Source organism: Triturus cristatus, chromosome 8, assembly GCF_964204655.1.
Source record: "Triturus cristatus chromosome 8, aTriCri1.1, whole genome shotgun sequence".
Taxonomy (NCBI): Eukaryota; Metazoa; Chordata; class Amphibia; order Caudata; family Salamandridae; genus Triturus; species Triturus cristatus.
The window spans coordinates 1,099,354,566-1,099,366,827 of NC_140591.1; the positions used below are offsets into that span (position 1 = coordinate 1,099,354,566).

General features: G+C 47.1%; 1 protein-coding gene across 1 annotated transcript in view; it reads right to left on the reverse strand.

Moving 5' to 3' along the window:
* Positions 1 to 12,262, reverse strand: part of SEPTIN10 (septin 10) — a 445,878-nt gene that overhangs the window by 48,301 nt on the left and 385,315 nt on the right. The window lies entirely within an intron of this gene.

Genomic DNA, 12,262 nt, shown 5'->3' on the forward strand with positions numbered 1-12,262 from the left:
CCTCACACTCACCGTCGACGGAGACGTCGACGTAACCGCTGTTGACGACGCGGTCGTCGTTGAGATGGTCGTCGTCGACGAGATCATCGTCGGAGTCGTCGACGCCTTCGTCGGCGAGCTGACAGGAATTTGTTCAGACTTCGACGACGGCAACGACGACGGAGCCTTCGTGTCCAAGGAAGTTCTGTGTGGAGTTTGAAGCAAAGAAGAAGAGGATGACTCTCTTTAGATCCTCCAGATTTTTGCCTTTTTTTTAATCTCCTTTCTCCTCAGAAGATTCCCACTTGTGCTTTTTAGAGGAATGTCCTTTAGAATCTCCATCAGACTCAGAGTCTGTGGTTTTCATCTTTTGGAGCCATAATAACAGGCGTGCTTCTCTGTCCTTAAGTGTCTTTGCAGAGAAGGTACGACAATGCTTGCACTCCTTTGGAACGTGCTTGGGGTACAGACAGTACAAGCACTCCTTGTGTGGATCCTCAGAAAATAATCTGGGTTTTCCACAGGATTTGCAAGATCTGAAGAGTCTCTTTTTAGAGCTTTCAGACATCTTGAATAAACTAGAGAATAAAAATATCAGTACCTCACTGCCAACTGTTGAAGGTCAAAAGTTCAGCAAAGAAACAAACTGAACTAGGCTAAGGGAGACTCCTTCTCACACGGTGGCGGTTGGAAATCTGAGGTATGGTGGCTCTGCTGGGGATGGTGTATCTCAGGGCAGGCTGCTGATTGGCTGTTTGGACCACATAATGAGGATGACTGGTTACACAAGGATATACTCTCTATGGTTTACAGGCAGTTTTTCTTTTACTGCTATGGTTATTCTTTTACCGTGAGACACCCACAATGTCGGGGAAGATACAAGCATGTGAATCTATGAAAGATTCAATACTGGAGAATTGGATGAATATTATTCGCTTCACACCAGTAGCAAAATCGCTTCCACTTGAGGCGATAAGTCTTAACTCTGCTCTGGGCACGGGATTTGGCCAAAATCTCACGACAGTCCTGTGAAATGTTGAGATCCTTGAACTCTAAGATATCAGGAGCCATGCGTGCAAGTGCAGGGACTGTGGGTCCGGATGAAGTACTTGCCCTCTGTCCCTTGATAACATTGTAGGCGTTGGAAGAATGCGAATGGGCCTGTCTTGGGACAATAGTAGAAATCGCATGGACAGGGCATTCCCTCTTGATCCCCGTTGAGGGAACCTGCTGGCATAGTATCGGCATTTCTTGTTCTCCCTCGTTGCAAATAGGTCCAGAGCTGGTCTGCCCCAAGCCTAGAACACTGTGTTAGCTTGCTCCTGCTCTAGCTCCCATTCGTGACAGTCCGATAGAGACCTGCTCAGCGTGTCCGCCAGGGTATTGTGGAGACCCCTGACATGTTCGGCTCTCAGTGTTATCTTGTGGAATGTGACCCACTCCCACAATTCCTGAGCTTCCTTCGAGAGTGTAGCTGATTTTGTTGCTCCCTGCTTGTTGATGTAATACTTGCTGGTCGTATTGTCGGTATAGACCAGCACAGAGGATCCCGCGATCCTTGGGAGAAACGCTTGCAGAGACAGAAAAATGGTGCGGAACTCCAGATTGTTGATATGCTGTTGCCTTTGAACTTGAGACCATCTTACTTGAATCTGCAAATCCTGCAGATGACCTCCCCATCCTTCCATTGAGGCATCGGTCATTAAAACGAAGTCTGGAATGGTCTGTAGAAAAGTGAGGCCTTGGGTTAACCGGACCAGCATACCTGAATAGCAGACTCAAATTCCACACACCCCAAAGGACCCTATGATCATCCCAGCTCTCCTACGCCGTGGTCCCCCGCACCAGAAAGACCAGATCGGGAGGCAGCTCCTTCCGCATGGCCAGAGCCTGGAACGACCTTCCGCTTCACCTCAGACAGATAACATCGCTCCCCGTCTTTGCAAGAAACCTCAAAACCTGGCTCTTCGACAGACCCCCTCCTTGATGGACTGATACCTGCGAGCCTACCCCCACACCCCCCAGCGCCTTGAGACCCTTACACGTGAGTAGTCGCGCTTAAACAACTGATTTGATCAACTGACAACTGATTTGTCTGTGACCACCAATGTAGAGAATTTATCATGCGCTGTGTGATCCTGATAGTATCGTCGAACAAACCTATGGCCAATTGCCATTGAAGGTGCAGTTCCTCCTGAAGAGGTCTCATTTTGAGCCGTGCTAAGGGAATGAGATGTATCGCTGAAGAGCACATTCCGAGGAGCGAAGCATACATTCGGACTGAAACTGACTTTCTTTTTGCAATTAGCTTTGCCAACTTCTGAAGACGCAGCTGACGGTCGTGCGACAAGAATGCTTTGCACTGGACCGTGTCTAACCGTGCTCCGAGAAAAGGTATGACTTGGAGAGGGTGTAACTGATTTGCTCTGGTTGAGGGTCAGTCCCAGAGAAGAAAATAAATGTAAACATTCTTCTGTGGCAACCTTGGTATCTTGTTCTGAAGGACCTTTGATCAGCCAATAGTCTAAATAAGGGAATACTTGTATTCCTCAGGATCTCAGTGCTGCTGCTACTGGTGCCAAGCACTTCGTGAAGATTCTTGGAGCCGATTTCAGCCCAAAAGGGAGTACTTTGAACTGATAGTGGACGCCAGCCACTGTAAAGCGAAGTTATTTGCGATGTTTGGGGTGTATAGGTATGTGGAAGTAAGCGTCTTCCATATCCAAAGAAGCCATAAAATCTCCTTCGTTTAGACAACTTAAAATCTCAGCAGGCGTGACCATTCGGAAACTTTGTTTCTTGAGAAATTTGTTAAACTTGCGGAGGTCTAAAATTGGTCGCCATTCCCCTGACTTCTTTTTGATCAAGAAGAAACGAGAATAGAAACCTGTTCCTTTCTGAGATGATGGAACCTTCTCTATGGCATTTTTGAGGAGCATCGTAAAGGCTTCCTTGAATAATAAGTGAAGACGAGGGGGAGGGGGGACCCCTGGGCAGAGTAGTAGGTGGTTGTCTGATGAATTAGAGGGTGTGGCCGTTGGTTACAAGGTCTAGAAACCATCGATCTGACGTGATTTCTTGCCACTTGTGAATAAAAGCTGAAATCTTGGCACCCACGGGTAAGGAGGGTAATATGGCTGGCGCCCTGTGGAGATCACTGCTTCCTGCTAGTGTCTCTGCCTTGATTGTGTGACCTCTTCCGACCACCTTGACGAGAGAAACTAGCCGTGGACAATTGGCGGTATGAAGACTGGCTGTAAGGCTGTCTATAGTGGGAATGATACTGCCTGTTCTGCTGGTTTTGGTATCCTCCTCTTGATGAAAAACCACGCCCTCTTGCTCCTCTGAAATTTCCACGCCTGTACTTAAGGGTGCCCAATGATCGTGCGGTATCCGTGTCAGTCTTTATGGCTAAGAGGGCCTCATCAAGGTGCTTCCCGAACAAAGACTCTCCATCATAAGCCATGTCCAGAATCTTTGTTTGCACCTCAGGGCTGTAAGTGGTGGCCTTAAGCCATGCCTGGTGCCGAAGCACTGCTGCTGCTGCAAGCTGACGGAAGTTGGTGTTATGATGTCCAAAGCGCAGTCTATAGTTTCTGATACGGTACGTTCCCCTTCCTGCAGAATCTTTCTTGCCTCTCGCCATGTCTGACCATATTTGGTGGTCATAACGTCCGATAATGGCTAGAGAACTGGCAGCTCAGATAGAGGCCGCTGCCATGGTAGAGAATGTTTTGCCTATCAGGTCCAGATGACGTCCTTCCTTATCAGGTGGTGTGGTGATAGGTGTTGCAGGATTCTTATATTGCTGTTGGGCGGCCTGTGAAATCACCGAATCTGGTCGCGGGTGACCAATGAGGCAAGATGGGCTGTTGGCAGGGGCACAATATTTTTTCTCTATGCGCTGAAGTACCGCCGGAATAGATGCAGGCATTTTCATGATTTTTACCACTTCATTCCATATATAGTCTATTTTAGGCACAGCGCTGGACTGTTACTGGCAGTTGAAATCTGGCTGCAGCCCGTTGCATTAAATTACGGAAGCCCCCGATGTCCTCGGGTGGAGAATCAGATGGCAGAGGAAGAGGCGGAGATAGCATTGGAATTACATAGTCATCCCAGGGGTCTGGAATATTAGCATTGTCAGGTAGTTCACCCTCTTCAACCTCTTCTTCGGGGGGGGGGGAGGGGAGGGAGAGTGTCATCTTTAACCCCTTCCGTTTGACCTGAAGGAGGGACAGGTGTAACAGGAACTTCAGGTTGAGTCAATGGGACAGGAACCACCGCTGGAATGGGTGGGTTCTCTGAAACGGTCTGCTGTGGGGGAAACCTTTGTCGGTAATCCGCCAGCATGGCTTGTAAATCCTTAATGAGCGTTGGAGGGAGGTGACTCATTTCCCTCTGGCGTCCTTCCCGATGATGGAATCTATGATGTGGAATAATAATATCTTCTTGATAATATTGCTCCTGGTAGTCGTCATCTTCGTTGTCATCCTGACACTCGATATTTAATTCAGAAGGATGGTGAGCTGTACCAAAGAGTCCATCATCTTCATCCTCATAGTCATCATCTTCAGTGTAAGTGTCTAGGAGATGTGAAGGCATAAGTGGTGAGTTCTTGCTGTAATCTTGTTGTCTTTGAAAAGTCTTAAGCTGGTAAAAACTGGATGACCTAGGCATTGACTGCGCAGGTAGAGCTAACCCAGCAGAAACTGTGGATTGAGCAGGTAAATCTGTCGTCGACGGGATCGTAGTCGACGTGCTAGTCATCGACGGACTCGTCGACGACGGACTCCTCGTCGACGGGCTCGTCATCGATGAGATCTTCAATGGTGCCGTCGTCATCGACGAGGCAGACGTCAACGGCGTGGACTTCGTCGACGATGAGATCTTCGTTGACGGCGGAGACTTCGTCGACGGTACCATCGATGAGCTTGACGTCGATGCGGTCAACAACAGTGATTTCAACTTTCGCGTCGACGACTCCTCAAGAACTGTTTTCTTGGTAGAGATAAGGATTCTTGTAGACAGAATAGACGATTGAATGGTCGTAGTTGAAATAGTAGCCATAGATGATGAGGCAGAAGAAGAAGTCACAGAGATAGTAGATGAAGTAGTCACCGTGACAGATTTAATATGGCTTTTACTTACAGTTTTTGAAGTAGATGCCTTTTTTGAGTCCTGCTGTGGATGACGGAGACAGCGTTGACCCAGAGGAAAGTTCTGGTGACCTCGGTGAAGGGTCAGAAACACCATGGGATGATTTCAAGTGTTTTCTTCCCTCACTTGAAGAGCTGTCATGGGATCTGGCTCTTTTGCTGGAAGTAGACGCTCTGTCATCCTCTTCAGCCGAAGAAGATTTGAGCCACAAGAGCAGCCTTGCCTCTCTATCCCTAAGGGTTTTGGTAGGGAAGGTACGGCAAATCTTGCAATTTTTGCCTCATGTTTGGGATAAAGGCAATAAAATGCAGTCCTTATGTTGGTCATCCACATGGACCCTCTTTTTATCACAGGTCCTGCAGGGTTTGAAAAGAGCTTTCCTGTCAGACAGTCTGAAGAAAAAATTAGAAGAACTGAGTGGCACTCAGGGAGACTCCCTTCTACACGACGTGCGGTGAAAATCGGAAGAGAAATGCCTCTGCTGGGAAGGTTCTAGAGGGTGCTGGTAGCAGATTGGTTAGAACCAATTTTTGGTTCTTTTTACTATAATGATGTAGATAGGCTACTAAGATGTAGGCCTTAGGCTTTTTCTTTTAGCCTACTACTGTTATTTACTTTTGGCACTACATTTGTACTTACCGTGGGACTCCCGCCTCGGCGACGGGGAATGATTCAAGCATCTGAATCTATGAAAGATAACCCAATACTGGATAATATAAAATTCACGTGCAGCGGGGTCACTCATAGAAGGGTAACAAAAGTATAAAACAAAACCGAACAGTGTATAGAGTCAGGCTCAAAGAAGCAGCAGCCTCCTGACACTCATTAAATACTTCTGGTGTTAGATTTCTCTGGTAATAAACATACCACCCAGGAGATTGCACCCAGTTCCCACCTCCTTCATGGTACTCCGCTAATGCACTCTGGTGGGGTGTGTAGGATCAGGCATAGCTTTGCTTTGTTGCCAGTGGATTCAAGTTTTGTTTAACGGACAAATTATTTACCTCGGGCAACGCCTTATCTGGTAGAGACAGTATCTAGACACAGATTCCTTACCTTTGAATTTCCCAGGTGTCAGACCGGATCTGGAAGATTTTTCTTCGAGCAATACACCTGCACACTGGTAGGTAGCATCAGTCAGCTCCGCGTGATGTAGTCTGCGTGATCCGCACCTGAATTGACGTTTTCGTCACCTATATAGTTGCCACCTTGGCATGTTGGCGTCACTTACTTTTCATGACAATCCATGCTAGAAGCGCGGAGCTAGGAAGAGTACTGAAATTGGTGTGTTTAAAAACTAGGACCCTGAAAGGGAACAACCTTGACCCTAGAAACTAGTCTGCAATGAGGGGAGGATGGGTGGGTAGGTAAGGAATCTGCGGCTAGATACTGTCTCTACCTGATAAGGCATTACTGAAGGTAAGTAATTTGTCCATCTGATATAGACATCTAGCCACAGATTCCTTACCTTTGAATAGATACCCAAGCAATACCATCTCCAGAGGAGGGACTACGGACATGCTTCACACTAGAAAGTCCTGCAGGACCGAACAGGTAAATGGCTGTCCCTGCGGACCCGACTGTCCAGGCAGTAATGCTTGGTAAACATGTGCAGGGATGCCCACTTTGCTGTCTGAGATTTCCAGACCTCGGACTATGTGCTTACGCAGTGGTAGCAGCTTTAGCTCTGGTGGAATGAGCTCTTCAGCCTTCAGGAGGCTGCTTCTTTGCCATAGCATAGCAGATCTTGATGCAGAGAATCACCCATCATGAGAAGGCCCATTTCTGAACCGCCCGACCTTTATGTGCATTGACATACGCCACGAACAGTTGGTCGTCCCCCTGGAACTCTTTCGTGCGGCCATGGTAGAACGACAGCGTAATTTTTGGGTTCAGACGTTGGAGTTGCTCCTCTTCCTTAGAAGGATGTGGAGGAGGGTAGAAAGTAGGCAGGGTGACAGATTGTACAACATGGAAAGGTGTTACCACTTTTAGAAGGAAAGAGGCTCTAGTGCGAAGCACCAACTTGTCAGGGAATATTGCCAAAAAGGGAGGCTAGGACGATAGAGCCTGCAGCTTGCTCACCCGCCTGGCAGATGTAATTGCCACTAAAAAGAACCAAGTTAAGGTCCCACCAAAGGCATAATGAAGGGAGAAGGTGGAATCATATGTACTAGGCCTTTTAGGAATCTATGTGCTGTGGGTGACTTAAATAAAGATGATTGGTCTGGCAGCCTCAGGACAGCAAACAAGGCAGACAAATACCCTTTGAGGGTGCTCAGATCCCTGCTTGGAAAGAGTCAAAATAAACTGTAAAACATCAGAAAGGGAAGCAGAAAGATGGTCAATAGACTTCTCTGTACAATATACTATAAATGTCTTCCACCGGCAGGCGTATGCCGCCTTAGTGAAGCCTGGCTGCCAGAATAGCATTACAAACTTCAGGAGGAAGGTTGAAAGGTATCAACTGCCGCAGCTCAATCTCCAGGCAAGAAGGTGTAGAGTTGACAGGTTCAGGTGGAGGACCCTCCCCTGCTGCTGTGACAGAAGATCCTCCCAAAGTGACAGCTGGATCAGAGGATCGATGCTCATTTGCAGAAGCTTGGAATACCAGACTCTCTGTGCCCAGTCCAGAGGTACAAGGATGACTTGGGCCCAGTGGTTTTTGATCTTCTTGAGAACTCTGAGCAGGAATGGTACAGGCGGAAAAGCATACAGGAGGCCCAAGTTCCATTTGAGACGAAAAGCGTCTGTGAGCGAAAGCTGCCTTGGAAACTCCAATACACAAAACTGCTGACATTGCACGTTCTCTGCGCAGGCAAACAGATCTAACCAGGGCTCTCCCCACTCCTGAAAGAGAACTTGTGCCACCTCCGGATGGAGATGTCACTTGTGATCTACTAGGCATCGACAGCTGAGTTTGTCCGATCTGCAATTCAGGGAACCTGCCAGGTGTTGAACTACCACGGGTAAAAAAATCAGGGCCACTTGACAAACAGTCCATGACCGCAGTCCACCCTATTTGTTGCAGTACCGCATGGTGGTGGTGTTGTCAGTGAACACTTGAACTAGCCTTCCTTTAAAGGAGGGTAGAAAGGCTTTCAGTGCCAGTCGGATTGCTCGGAGCTCCAGCATGTTGATGTGGAGTCTGGATTTCACTGGAGACTAGAGTCTTCTGATCTTCACCTCCCCCAGTTCGACGCTCCATCCCACAAGTGATGCATCCATCACTACTGTGCGATCTGGTTAGGTAAGGGAGAGGAGTCTGCCTCTGATTCAATCGTGGTTCATCAGCCACCACTGCAGATCTCGTGCAATTCCCTCCAAGATCTGGACCATGTCAGAGAGATTCCCCTCATGCTGCGCTCATTGGAATTTCAGGTCCCACTGCAGAGCCCGCATATGCCTTCCGTCATGTGTGACTAGCAGGATGCAGGAGGCCATGAGGCCTGGCCCAGCAGCCTCAGAGTAATTCTTACCGAAATCCAGGATAGAGGCTTAAACATCAGTATCGTAGCGTGAATATCCTGGACTCACTGTTCGGGAGGATAGGCCGGAAACTGCACTGTGTCCAGAACAGCTCAGATGAGAGGGAACGTCTGAGAGGAAGTCAGGTGTGACTTTGGCACGTTGATAGTTAACCCCAGTGAATGCAGGTAGTCCGCCGTAGTCTGGAGGTGGGAGAAGACAGCCTAGGGCGAGACCATCTTCAACAGCCATTCGTTGAGATAAGGGGTAGACCGATGCCCCTGATAACCACAGATGAGCTGCGACCACTGCCATCACCTTGGTAAACACCCGAGGGGCGCTGGTAAGGCCAAAAGAGAGCACCACAAACTGAAAGTGCTCGTTGCCTACCGTGATTTGCAGGTAACACCTGTAGGCAGGCAGGCAGGAAGGGGAAGTGAAAATAGGCGTCCTACAAGTCCAACACTAACATCCAGGCTCTTGGGTCCTGGGCATACAATACTTGAGCCAATGTGAGCATCTTTTATTTCTCCTTTTTTAGGAAGTAGTTGAGGGCCCATAAGTCTAGGATAGGACGAAGGGTCTTGTCTTCTACGGGACCAGAAAGTAGTGGGAAAAGCAACCACAGTCTACTTCTGGCGCCGGAATACTCTCTATTGCTGCCTTGGCCAAGAGAGAAAGGACTTCCTCCTGGAGCTAAAGTAGATGATCCTCTATCAGCCAGTCGAAGGATGGAGGCATGGAGGGAGGAATGGTCTTCCCTTTGAGACCATCCCACCTGTCAAAAGTAATAGTTTGCCAGTAGTGGTGATGATGGCGGATCCTGCCACCAACTGGATGTCCATGTTCTTGAACGGCAAGATTATGAGGATTTGGAGGCGGAAGCTGCCTTTAGGGGAGGGAGGGGGCTTGACCGGATCTCTGGCTACCCAACCCAAAGGGTTGGATCCAACTGCAGCCTTATCCGTCCAGGGGTTGTGGAACTTGCAAGGCTCGGTGGCTGAGGGGGGCGTGGTGCAGTTGAAAGCTGCTTCCATAGCCACGAAAGGAGAGAAAGGCAGGCTGGGGAATGGAGGCAGCTAAGGGTCCCAAGAATTTGGCCATAGCTTGTGAGACCTTAAAGCGCTCCCACGCTGTCTGCCTCATCTCCGAAGAGACGGGTGCCATCAAACGTCATGTCCGTGAGCAAAGCCTGGACATCCCCCGATAAGCCAGGTGTTATACGCCAGGAGTGGTGTCTAACAGCCACAGCCGTAGAAATCTCTCTGGCCAGCGAGTTGGTTGTGTTTCAGCCACATCGAATGGCAAACACCCCTGATTATTATGAGTGGGACGAAAAGGACTTGGGACTTCTGGAGTAGGCCCGGGACCTTCCTATTGATCGGGACCGAGACCTGTTGGGCTGCAAACAGCTATAGGGATTGCTCCCTCAAAGCTTTTGAAGCCATGGTCCAGCAGTCGGAGCCCGACTTGGAGTCATGGTTGTGCTCCAGACTCCACAAACAAACTAAATGTGGGTTAGTCACCTGCATGACGCAGTGACAGGCGCTACGTGGCTTGAATCCTGAAGTCTTCCTAGACAGGAGTCCTACACACCGAGAAAAAACTGGTCCACAAAAAGTAAAAAAATCCTGTCAAAAAGTGACAGAGGGTAGCTCTCTTCATGGATCAGTGCAAGATTGGCACAGAAAAAAAGAACGGACACCAGTGCGCCGAGGTAGCGCCTATATAGGTGACACGGACGTCTCTTCCGGCATGGACAGCGCCAATGACGTCACGCGGAGCCAATCAATGCCACCTACAGGCACGCTGGGGTTTTGTCAAAGAAAAATCTTCCAGATCCAGTCTGCCGCCTGGGAAATTCAAAGGTAAGGAATCTGCGGCTAGATGTCTGTATAAGATTGTTCTGTATAGTGGACGAGAATTGCTTTTGTAGGAGTCTCCTCTTACTCCCTCAATGAACCTCCCATTATTTTTGCCATGAGGAATTGTCCTTGCCTTATCTTGAGGATTCTATAATGCTAGGGCCTCTTTTATTATGGCTTTCAGAGTGGAACTTCCCTGGGGCTTTGGAATTAAGAAAGCCCTTAGTTAGGAATTATGTTGCCCTAAAAACTAACATTGATGTAGAGGCATACTTGTCTTATGTGTGTAATACTGGGAGAGAGCTTTGTTGCTAAGATTCTGGGCAGGGACTATTTGTTATATGCTATGTTTTCCTCTGGAATACTTTAGTGATTTGGAAGGGGAAAATCTATTCGTTACAATACCACATCCTAGTCTCTACAGGATTTTACCTTATTCTGTAAATTTCATAAAACTTCTAGAACTCAATTTGTATTACCTTATTTTCGGATGTACAATTTTAAACAATGTAGAGTTTCCCTTCATTTTTTACAATTGTTACCCAGTGTTGACGTATGTTTTAGACTGGGTAGCTTTTTAAAAAACAGTTGCATCTCATCGTAAAAGTCTTGATTTTTAGGTGGGGACATATTTTAAAACGGTTTGCTGTTTTCTGTGTATTATATGATTTTTAAACTGCATAAATATTTGCATGCATCTTTTATGATTGTCCTTGACGGTCAAATAAAGAAAGTATTGATTGATTGATTGACCAAGAGAGTATGGAAGAATTATGGAAGCATGTGAGAACAGATGCAGGAGTATTGAGTGCCAATTGTGTACAAATAGGAAGATCATAGGGAGAACTTTCATAATAGAGGAGATTGTACATTTTAGTTTTTGTACCAGAATAGCAAAGAAAGTATGAGGTAAAGCTTGCCCGCTGCAGTCATTCTCTGAAAAGGCATTTAGATGTTTTCAGGTAATGTCAAAATAGTCCATTGACAGACTGTTGTGTAGAACTAATTAGAGAATGACGGAGTCACAGAGAAGTAGCAAAAGCATGGCTCCTGCTGGAAGGGTCCTTCCTTGATTTTAACAATCTTTAGATTAATTACTAGCAATGAAAATTTTTTCAAATATTTGGCCTCGTCATGTCTAACATTTTATAATCACTCACAACATGTTGATGTTTAGAAATATTGGTGGCGTAATTTAAGCGCCAGAACCACCCTAGTGTTTTTCAGAGCCTTTTAGCTGATCGTAAGGTTTTAAGTACCAGAGTGAGGTGTACGTCGCACGACAGTTCTGACATATTTTAGGATGTGCAATTAAATAAAAAGGACTCAAGGCTATAAAACAAAGTCAATCACTTACCACTTAAGAAACAACATGACAGAAACCATCAAGCATTGGAAAAGTCAATAGGTCTCAGCAATGCCCGAACTACTGGCCTTGTCAATGTGAATGTCTTTTAGCCATGGGTGCCCCATAAGCGGATTGACTGTCTGCATGTCCCCCCTGAAAAGGTGATATATTTTTAATATAGGGCTCTGGTATTTCAATAAGTGTTCACTGTTTTCATGAATGTGTGATATTCCAATGCATTTAGTGTCAAGGTACACCGTATGAGAAAGTATGTGGTTAAGGAGTGGTGTAGATTCCATGGTAAACCAAAATAAGTGCTCATCTTACCATCATCTTTCTGTTAGTCACCTCTGATCCATCTCTCCACATTCTCTATGTGCACTGTGGCAGTTTTCATTGTCCCCTTTCTCTCCTCTCTGTGTGTCTATTTCTCTCCATTCTT